Here is an 11366-nt window from a genome sequence, read left to right on the forward strand (position 1 = left end):
TTAATGGTTGTTTGTCTCTCTGTGTTGGCCCTGTGATGGACTGGCGACCTGTCCAGGGTGTACCCTGCCTCTTACCCAGTGATTACTGGGATAGGCTCCAGCTTCCCCATGACCCTTAATTGCACCAAGCGGTTAAGAAAATGAATGAATAAATGAATACTTTATGTTTTCTCTTACTTCTAAATTGTTAGTTAGCTGTTCAGTTAATAGTGTCAGAATGAACTGATATGAACAGAGCATACATGTTTCACATTGATGCTGCAACACTAAATGTCAACCAAGTTTAATTGTTCTTACATATGGTAAAAATTTTGAGGTGATACAAAGCTGGGAAGGAAAATGAAGTAAAGAGCACAATTTCTTAATAACTGATGGTATATTATACCTCTGGGCTGGATGCAAACTTATTGTCCAGGAAATAAATGTTATATTGGAAGTTATTATTATTATCAATAAGTATTAAAGTTTGGGCTGAATTGCTTGAGCTTCTCTTCTGTGTGGTGCCTGCAAGAGTTGCAAGATGTTTTTCTTTGTAAAAAAGTAAAACTGTATTCACCAAAATGGAATCTATTAATAGTTTTGATGTTCTCATTCACATCTGTGAACTTTGTGACCGCAGGCGTCGTATTTTCAGGCTGCTCATCCATCTCATATTCAAGACCAAAACAATGTCTTGTGAAAGGATATAAGCATAAAGCAGTTTAAGGTCTAGAATCAAAAGGTCAAATTACATATTTACTCTCTAAACTACCTTTCCATCCAGACAGAAGAGCACATTGGGATCAGATGCTAAAACAGGGGCCAGAGTTATATACTGTTATTAAGCCTATAACTATTGCATTAGCACACACAGGTAAACCAAGTGGTTTATATAAATATCAGAAGGTTAGAAATAATCATAAAAATCATTACAATAACCTGTATTACACCAAATGCTTAGCTAGAGGGATGACCGTGGTGCTGATGAATTTAAAATTAAATGTGCCATTAATCATCCTGATCACAGGTTAACCTGTTGAATTTGGGCAATTTATTAAACCGACACACAAAAGGAACACTAAATCATAAATGTGTCAAACATGATCACACTCATTAGACTCACTGTCCTGTAATTAACCATTATAACAACATTAAAACAGCAGATGGCTGCTTTATTAATGCAAAGACTTGGCAAATTCACACAGAGAAACTTTAATTGTGTAATAATTGCCATGTGAGTTAAGTTTTTCTACAACATAAATTATGAATAGAGTGCTCCTCAGATGGCAATCATATATTCTGTTTGCTGGAATCTTAACATGGAAAATGCAAAAAAAAAACAAAAACAAAAAAAAAAAACGGCAGTGCAAACTTCTATTTTATGTGCAATTACAGTTATTTTCCATGCAATGAATCAACATACATACAGTGCCTGCTTTTCAGTGTCAATACCTCAACAGAACTCACGGTTTCTTAAAATTTCTGCAACTTTGCAGAGAATATTCGATTAGTATGACTGGAACATGCAGTCAGCATTTCTTCAGATTCAGCAATATTTATTTATTCACATCAGGAACTGATCATTTCATTCAGATTCTTTCCAACAGGTGCAGACTGTTTTAATTGTCGTTTAAATCAGGTCTCCAAGTGACAAAAGTCGTGCATCATCACTGTGTGTTAACCCTTTATTGGGCATTCAATGGAATACATTGAAATTAAAAATTTCAACTTAAAATTGTCCTTCTGGTATTTACCAAGACCTCACTTCTGTTGTTACATTTATTGGAAAAAAATTTGTTCATTCATTATCCTAACCGCTTAGTCGGATCAAGGGTTGCGGGGAAGCTGGAGCCTATCCCAGCAGTCTATCCAGCAGGTACACCCTGGATAGCTTGCCAGTCCATCGCAGGGGGAAAAAAAATACTTTATGCTGAAAATGAAAGAAAACAAATTGATCAAAAATAGTCACTTGCCTGATAAAGGGTTAATGATGAAGACCCTTGTCTCAGTCTGACTGGACAGGACCGAAGAAATGCAACACAGTCTTCAAATTAAGGATATACTGCAAGATTATGAACCAAAAGATCTGCTTCCTTTGTCTATTTTTTAAAAAAGGAAGTTCATGTATGACATGTTAGATCCATTAAAAATGATCTAAACAATAAAAATTCAGCAATGTGGATTGGAGATGACGAAATGGATGCAAAGTCAGGGCGCATCTCTGGCTTGATAAGATGTACTTTGCTAAAACAGAGTAAAAAAAAGTGGAAACACAAGCTCTACAATTAAGATTACTGCCTCAAAGTATGGAGAATAAAATGCCCTTTGTAATTTAAATCCTATCAAAAGTCAACAGCAGATAAAATAGATTTGCGAAGAATAATGCTAACTGTACACGCGACGCGGAGACCGGGATGAAAGTGATACCAGACAGTTGGTATGGCAGTCAGAATGGTAGCTGTCTTTAGCTCCACCATCTTCTTCTGAATACCAGTTTATCCGGAGTGAGAGGAGAATGAAGGCTCTTTCCAGATGTAACCCGGCAACACGTTAGTGATGCACTGAGCTACGAGGCACTCGCCTGTTATGAGACGGATCTTTAGCTTGACAGGGAAGACGAGACTAGTCTACGGGGCCTTTTGCTGAAGTGTGATTAGAATTGCAGATGCTGGCTTCTGTAGGCGTCAGTTTTAACAAACTCAACATTCCCCTGTCTCCAGTGCATGATTAAAATGTAACAGTGCTGCGTGGGAAATTCACAAGAGCAGAATTATGCTCCGACATTCAAAGAGCCTATTTTTTGCTCAGGTATGTTGCACCTCCTCCTGCACGTGATCTCTTGCTCTTTCTCCTGCACATAAATACACTCATGGGCTCGACCCACATGGGTTTTTCAGCAGATGAGCCAAACTGGTCTCAGAGCTGCCAACAGCTATTATTTTCTGCAGGATTTCACCATCAAAAATTAATGCATGAATCTGAAAGAGGACATTGCTGGAAATGAGACTCTTGACTTTCCTGGAGAAACAAAGAAAAAGATTAATGAGTTTCGTCAGAGTAAATAAAAGAAAAAGATTATCTGCTGAAGCCTTCAGACTTGTCATAAGATTTAAGTAGAAATAAGTCATAAAAAAGGCATAATAATATATTTCCACACCCACTTGGACTCATTCAGCTACAGCTACACATATATATCTCTTACAGCACCTAACATCATCCATGTTAGATGCTGTTGGCAACAGTAAAAAGCTAAATCTTTATAAAAGCCTTTATTCGAAGCATTTATTATATAGTGCCAACTTACTGCAGACACATTCACACAACTCTTTCTTTTTTGTGACGTTCCACCGCTGACATAATGAATTCCTGCACCCCCCCAACCTCATGTCAACTAAATGTCTTCTGCTAACCTCAATCCATTTCATTCCACAGCCATAAAACCAAGTCTGATCCTTTAGGATCTACCTTGGTAGCTACAAAGTTGTGATAGCAGGATTTCAGTTTGAATCCATCACACACCTGCACACACCGATGAAAACCCAAACAATAACATTTTCATGTGGATGTAGGCTGCTTTATGCTGGATGAGCTACAGCTCCTCTCTTTTATAAATTTAAGTTTATTTAATCTACTTCAGTTGCTTCTGCTTAATTTTTGCTCCATTTATCGACTTATTCTTATTAAATGTCATTAAATCGATACTAGAAAAACCATGCACTATATATGGATTAATTCACCATTAGTTTGGTTGCTAAACTTGTTATTTGAAGACCCTAAAATCTCAAACTTTTCTTTTTTATAGCTTGAAGTGACAGAAGAACTGGCTCTGTCTCAGAACAGGAGGCCATTATGCATGCCTGCTGGGCAGCGGTCACGGCACCCACCTCAAAACGGTCGTGCATGTTACGCATATCATTAGGCCTACTGAAAAGGAGTAGGTGGAGACTTTGTATTTGATTTAAATTTGGGCGTTTTAAAACAGGGATCTATTATCCTCAAATTTGAACCAATGGTTTTTGATTGGCTGGTGCTGGAACCAGTTCAAAAGTTTCCTACATACACATCACTCTCACCTCTCAACTTCTGATCTAATAGATGTTCAAAAGGTTTGAATCGATGCTTCAAAATGTTGTTGAATATAAAACATAACCATTAGTTAAAAAATGCAAGCTGGATTTGATTCACAAAAGCAGCAAACAGTTGTTAGGTGGTCTTTCAGATTGTAAGGGTCCCCAGTGTGGACAATGTTGTAGCTTCAGATGTTCCTTTTCAGTCTAAAATGTAACTTCAATTAATATGACTTAAATTTTATTTTATTTTATTTTATTTTACTATGTGACTGGGACATAGCACATTAAAAAAAAAAAAACAACTTCTAAATATGCCAGATTTAGCCGAAAGGCTATACTCTTCATCTGCCGTCCCATGCCAGATCTTACAGAGGCTCCCTGGAAGAAAATGAAAATTTATATAAATATATATATATATATATATATATATATATATATATATATATATATATATATATATATATATATATACATATATATATATATATATATATATATATATATATATATATATATATATATAAAATCGAAAAGTATTCATCAATTAATTTAAAAAAAAACAAACAATTGATAATAATATTAAAATTTTCACACCTGACAAAAAAATCCCAAAAAAGAAAGACATAAAAATAATCCCCAGCATGACATTTACTTCTGAACCTTTTTGTCTTGCTGCTGTTGCCGTAGAATGTGGATAAATCGAGGTTTTACTTACTTATTATTACAGGTTATGTTAGTGTCTGTTAGCAAAAATAAAAAACTTAAAATGTTCTGATCTGACTTTGATTGAAAACTCAGGAAATATTCGAAATAGACTAAGGAACAAGTTATTCCATGTTGCGCGATGATCACCGTCTGGATCCAGGAAAGTATTACAAGATGACGTCATGGTTGATGTTAAATACACTGATGGCAAACTGACTGCAGCATGAGAGAAAATGCAAATTTCTTCAATAACTTAAAAACTTTTAAAGCCATTTGCTTCATCTCGACGTCTAAGTGTATGTTTCCAGAGTCAAAAAAATTCTAAATAAGATGTGGCATCTATGGTGGAAATACTGATATTAGCTTAAGGTATACAAAAGTTGGACCGTTTGGGGGTTTTTCTCAGGTGAGTGACCCCATGGCTTAGTGAAGGTCTGCGCTCTCTGAGTCCATCTTGTCTTGTCTTGCAGCTTTATTTAAAAAGACCAAAGGTCTTTGTTTTGCATTTTGAAAATCCTTTCACTTCTTGTACACTGTGGATAATTAGCCAGCAATGCACTGTGGGTAATAGTGATGTAAAATGTCTGGAACACCACTTTAATTGTACACCCAGATAGAGAAGATCAAAGAGCTGGGAAGGAAAAAGTAGAGCAAAGTCTGTGTTACAGCTTATTTTTTAATACAGGAGGAGGATCTCCACACTTTGTCTTCAGCTACTGAAGGTTAATATAGTGGTGAGCCTATGGAGGTGGTATTCAGGACTGTTTCTCTCAAGTTTCTTGCAAAGGCTCATGGGAACATTAATGGCAAGTCCAGAGCTTCATAAAGTTATCTTTACTACTCCTGTTCAGAAAAAATTAGGACTTCTTTATTATTACTGCTGGGCTGTATATTGATGATGATATAAATTTGTCAAACACCAGCTTAAGTAGCCTAAACAATGTTGGGAACATGTTAAAGTGGGAAACTGTTTGAGGAGGGACCTTTATCACTGCTGCACCATAAAACAATCCATGTTGTGAAACTGGATGGAGAAAGGTCAGAAAGCAAAGCTGTAGCAGGTGTTGTTGAACATCTTCAGCTGAAAACATTTGTTGCTAATGCTGTTTAGCTAACGTAGCCGCCGGAGTTAGCAACATGAGATATTCGCTATACCGCCGTAGCTGCAAGCATGCACTGTAGAGGAAAATGGACTTAAGGCTACGATCATGACACCGTGGACATTATTATTTATTTATTCTTTATGTTTGGTCATATTGTACAATGGCAATGGATTTTTCGATTGGTGCTGTAAATCTTTGCTCAGTTAGAGGAAACTAAATACAGTCATGCATGGGGGAAAAAAATACTGTTAAATAGCACAAAACCAGTATTGTTTTATAACCTTCACAATTTTCCCCCAATTTTTTTATATTTTATCCTCTGGTGTCAAGAACTTTGTATATATTGCCAATCTTTTTTTTAAATTTTATTTTATTTTAGGCAAATGTTTGGTTTAAAATCATGCCAAAGGACAAAATGATAGTGTGCTATATCGTAGAGATCCACTTTCAAAACTCTTTTACCTTTTAAATCTAAAGAAGAACCAAGATTCATACCATAATATCTTCACTCATATCTTTTAATAGTTGTAACACTACTGAGATGGAAACTGTGGGCACTTTATGCCATCATTGACCCTCACATTTAATGAATATCTATCTATCTATTCTACAGTCATTTAGCAGACTTTTTATCCATACATAGACGCTTTTTTATATCTTTATATATATATATATATACCCTGATACGCACATCAGGGGGACAGCTCAGTGTCCCTTTGACACACAGTCAGGAGAAGCCTGGAATTAATCCCTCAACTTCCTCCTGAGCTACAGCCACCTTTCCTACCTATCTATCTATCTATCTATCTATCTGTCTATCTGTCTGTCTGTCTGTCTGTCTGTCTGTCTATCTTTCTATCTTTCTATCTATCTATCAATCACTCACTCACTCTAAATGATGTTTTAAGTTCAATTTCTTTTTCTTTATTGATCACATTAAAACAGTCTCTGCTGGCCAAAGTGCTTCAGAGCAGCAACTGCATCTACATTTGGAAATGTTTTTAAAAATGTAGAGTTTTGCAACATCTCTTACAAGAGGAGTAATAAGAACATACTCAGTTCCATGAGTCTTATTGGTCAGGATCCCCTTTGAATTGCTGCATTTTAAATTGTATTTTTGTGGACTTATGCTCCTTTTTTTGCCAGAGTCTAGTTGAAACTGTTCCTGGTTGCAATGATGACAGACCAAAAGAAAAAAAAAAAAAAGAAAAAACACCTTTGAGGTGTGAAAGTCAAAATGTTTTTAAGTGTCTGTCAGTCACACTGCTATATATAAATGTGCTCAGCTTCTAGCAATGTCAAGAGCCCATAATGGCACACATCCCTCCAATTGAGAGATGAGGAAACATAGCAACAGGCAGGCCTCTGGAGGATATACTCCTGTAAGAAACTCCGGTAAAATGGGAAAAGAGGCTTTCAACACAATGGAGTTCTCAGGTTATACCAGGCTGCCTGTGGTATTCGCAGAAGCCATGAGAAAAGTTCATGTTAAAGATTTTTAAAAATAGTTTTTTTTTAAGAAACTTGTGGCATCTCATATTATATCGGTACATTTGTTGACACAGAAACTCACTCGTAAATTATTTCTACTGGGGGGCTAAAATTCTCCTTGGTGGCTAAAATAATGAATATTTTTTTGACAGTGTTGAAAAAACATTATTTTTCTTAAACTAAAATTCTTGATTTACCTGTTATCATTTTTTTTTTCCAGTTTTTCTCTAATATTAGGCAGAAACTACTCTCATGTGGTTGTAATCAGCTAACTTACAAAGTTTGCTTGTAAATTGATTATTTATTAAATAGAATGTGATAACTAATTGATAAACTTGATTTATTCTGTTTTTACATTCGGAAATAATTTTATTTGTTCACTTGGCAACAATAACATTAACCATGAGCGTTATAAGTGTTTCCTCATAAAATATTTATTAAACAAACATGATTGACAAAGAAACTAACTGTCTCTAATGTAATGTATGTAAAGTCTTCCCAAAAAGTTAAATGTCATTTAGAAATAGACAATCTCCAAAAAAATTATCTAAATCATGAAGAAGAGTTTTTTTTAAGACTGTTTCTAAAGTTCACTAATTAACAGTGTAAGAATCTACACACACACACTCATAGATACACACACATAAGCACTATGTATGTATATGCTATGCGCCAAGTGTATATATATATGTATGTATGTATATATATATATATATATATATATATATATATATATATATATATATATATATATATATATAAAATTAGAGGCTTTGCTATTCTAAATGATGATTGAAAGAAATAATACACATTTATTCAAATTATATCAAGCTCTAGAAATGTCTCGGAAAATGCATTTAATCCATTTCAATACAAAACGACTAAACAACAAATGGGAAGAAGCTGAGCAGACCTGAAGTTAAAGAGCTGTTTTAACTAACAGCTCTAATCGTGTCTGCAACATGTTACAGCATTTTTAAGTTTTGAAATGTTTTCATGGACACTCTTTTTTAAAAGGTGTTATTTAAGGGTATTGTTGTGCAATGTAGCTCGCATGTAATCAGCAAAGGAAGAATTACATCTCTTTCTCACACACACGATAAGGAATATGGGCAACTGCTTTTTTTTCTGTGACTAAGTTAACAGACTTGTGGCTAGTTGTTTTTATAGCGGGAAAAAAAGTCATAAACAAGTTAAAACTGGTAACAAAAAAGCAGGTTAACAATTCTTTGTCTTTATAAATGACTCGATATGAATATCTCAATTGAAAGAGGAGATACAGTGCAGGTCAAAGCCACTCCAATGTCCAGGTAGAACCACATCTAATGATCCCCAGTAAAATAAAAACTATTACTTCTAATTAATAGTGCATCATAAATAAAAACTAATAAATTGATGCAGCCACATTAGGTATAAAATATCTAGGAATATAAACATATTCTTTAGAAAATCACTTTATTCATTGAAAGTTAACTTGATGGTAAATTATAGCATGCTTTATAATTTCCTTTTTATTCACATATTCACATATATTCAAACTTTAATCAAGTAACATGTAAAAACAACATCAACAACTAAACCTAAAAATCCTCCATATTTGTATAAAGGTAATTACCAATCCTATAAACAAACTTACCAAGAAAAACCGATGAGCTTGGGCTTTAACTGCTCAGAAAAGAGCTTTGATTAATAAAAGCTTTGAACATTCTAATATTACTTTTTATGTCTTTATAGATCAACGTCTTGCTAAAAAAAAAAAAAAAAAAAAAATTGGAATTGGATCCATTCCTTCTACGGGTTCTGCAACAGACAGACAGAAGAGATCGTGAATTAAAAGTGACACAAGCCGAGAGCCAGATTTGATATGTGAATTTCACCTGCTGGCCTTCCCGCCCTCATCCTCATCCCTTTCAATTCTCATACTTATTTCAACAGTGAGGTTCACAACCCTCCATCTCCAGGAGTTCTGCCTGCATCTGGCCCATATTCTATCATTAGCTCCTCCGACCTCTCCCCCCGCTGCCTCCTTCCATCTCTGCTATTGCTGATTTACTTTTCGGTCACATTTACAGTGTAACTGATCGCAGCAGATATGAGTGAAATAGATCACACGTCGTGCAGGCGGGAGAAAATAAAGCCCGGAAGGGGTGTTTGAAAATAAAAGAAAAGGAGACAAGAGTGAACGAGACTTTGATGAATTGAATGACAGAACAGAAACGATGCCAGAAGTCAAGAGGGAGGCATTTCGTAATGTCTTTTCAGGTCCTGGAAAGGATCCGAGTAAAACTAAATGAACCTGGCACTGAAAATGAAAGCTTGACTTGTAGCAGGTGAGAAGGAGCATGAACCAAATCGGATGTTCTGACTTAAAGGCATAATGTTAAAACAAGTTACAACTTCAACCCTCCTGAATCAAGACTTACGATCCATCAGAACAGCCTGAAAACTAATTGGAATGTGCAGCTATACTGCATGGAGTATTGAATGTGTTTACTTTCACGTGTTTCGTTTTGTTTTCTGAAGCTCCAGCCAAGCAAAGATAAATGAAACGTCAGGGGGGATAGCTAAACAAAGGTTAATATCGCACAATATGAAAAATATTACATCTTGCAACAAAACAAAACAGAAAAACAACCCGCTCTGGATACACACAATCAGGCTTCCTGAGCCTGCCAAGGGCTAATAAATGACACCAGGTGATAAACGATCACAAATCAAACTTATTTCCTGACACCATATGCAGAGTAATAAAAACAACTGCTTATTGCCTGTCATCTATAATAGAGGGAGCGAGACCGCCCGCTGTAGCACATTTCAGAACAAATATTGTTCCAATCTGAGATGGTCAATATGTTTTTATTCACCTCTGTAACAGGATGCAGGAGGGCTTTGCTGAAGTGTTCAGTAATAGCACAAATAAAATCATTGCAGATGCAAACAGGTTGTTTGTTCAGGCATAAGGATGGGAGCAGCGGTCCCCGCTACACTGCAAAAACAGCCCAGTCGGTGCAATTGGCAAAAAAAAAAAAAAGAAAAACCGCTGCAGTCCAAGTGTGCTGGCCTCCTCATCATTATAAAGCAATTCAACGAACATTAAAGCCACAGTCTAACGCCAGGCCCACATGGTTTCCAGTCATAGAGCCCGTGGCCTCTCAGCTGTCCTGTCGTGTGGACGCCAACGCTCCGGCTGATCCTCTGTCTGAGAGCACACTCCTTGCCGTGGGGGACATGTGGTTGGTTGATGGCCAAAGCTGCAGCTTCAGTGGCTTTTTAGAATGACAACATCAGCGCCACATGCCTTGCAATAGCCGTGTTCTTCTGCGCATCTGAAATGGAGCTGATGTGCACAGCCGTCGCCTTCCACTGGCTCGATGTGAATCTCCATAAACCTATTCACAGCACACTTCATAACAGTCTAACCTGCAATGAATCATCTTTAGCACCTCCGGTGATGATGTAGGGTTTATATAATTTGAAATTATGCCTCAGTGTACAATTATTTTCATGTAAAATCGTTGCACAGGAGGGCTGCTCTCACTTGTCATCAGTGTTTGCAAAATTTGCCCATCTTTTGCCCTGTGAAAAAAAAAGCTTACTTTGAAGAAGTCAATGCCTTTTTTTTTTTTTTTTGCCTGAGTAGATCTAAAGATTTAGACACGGTTCCAGATAGGTTTTCATCAATAATCTTGCTTTTTTCTGACTGAGCTGAAATTTTATTTGCAGTGCAAGACAGGCAGAGTGGAGAATGACAAAAGAGCAGCAGAAGTAATTTCATTTAAATTCCTTTCACCTCCCTTTGTATTGCTCTGGAGGCAGAAATCTCAGCAGCACACGTCTTCAGGCTTCTGCAAATAAAAGTGAAATTGTGGTCGACCACAACTAAAGACTGAGCATTTCACGTCTGAATAACATCTGAAGTCGTGCTGTTGCATACCTACCTGGCAGTGATGTCACACCCAACCAAAAACAAAAACCCTGGAGAGCACAAAATGTCACTCAAGCTATGTGAAATTTCAAA

The sequence above is a fragment of the Telmatherina bonti genome (genome assembly GCF_933228915.1).
Source record: "Telmatherina bonti genome assembly, chromosome: 22".
Lineage (NCBI taxonomy): Eukaryota > Metazoa > Chordata > Actinopteri > Atheriniformes > Telmatherinidae > Telmatherina > Telmatherina bonti.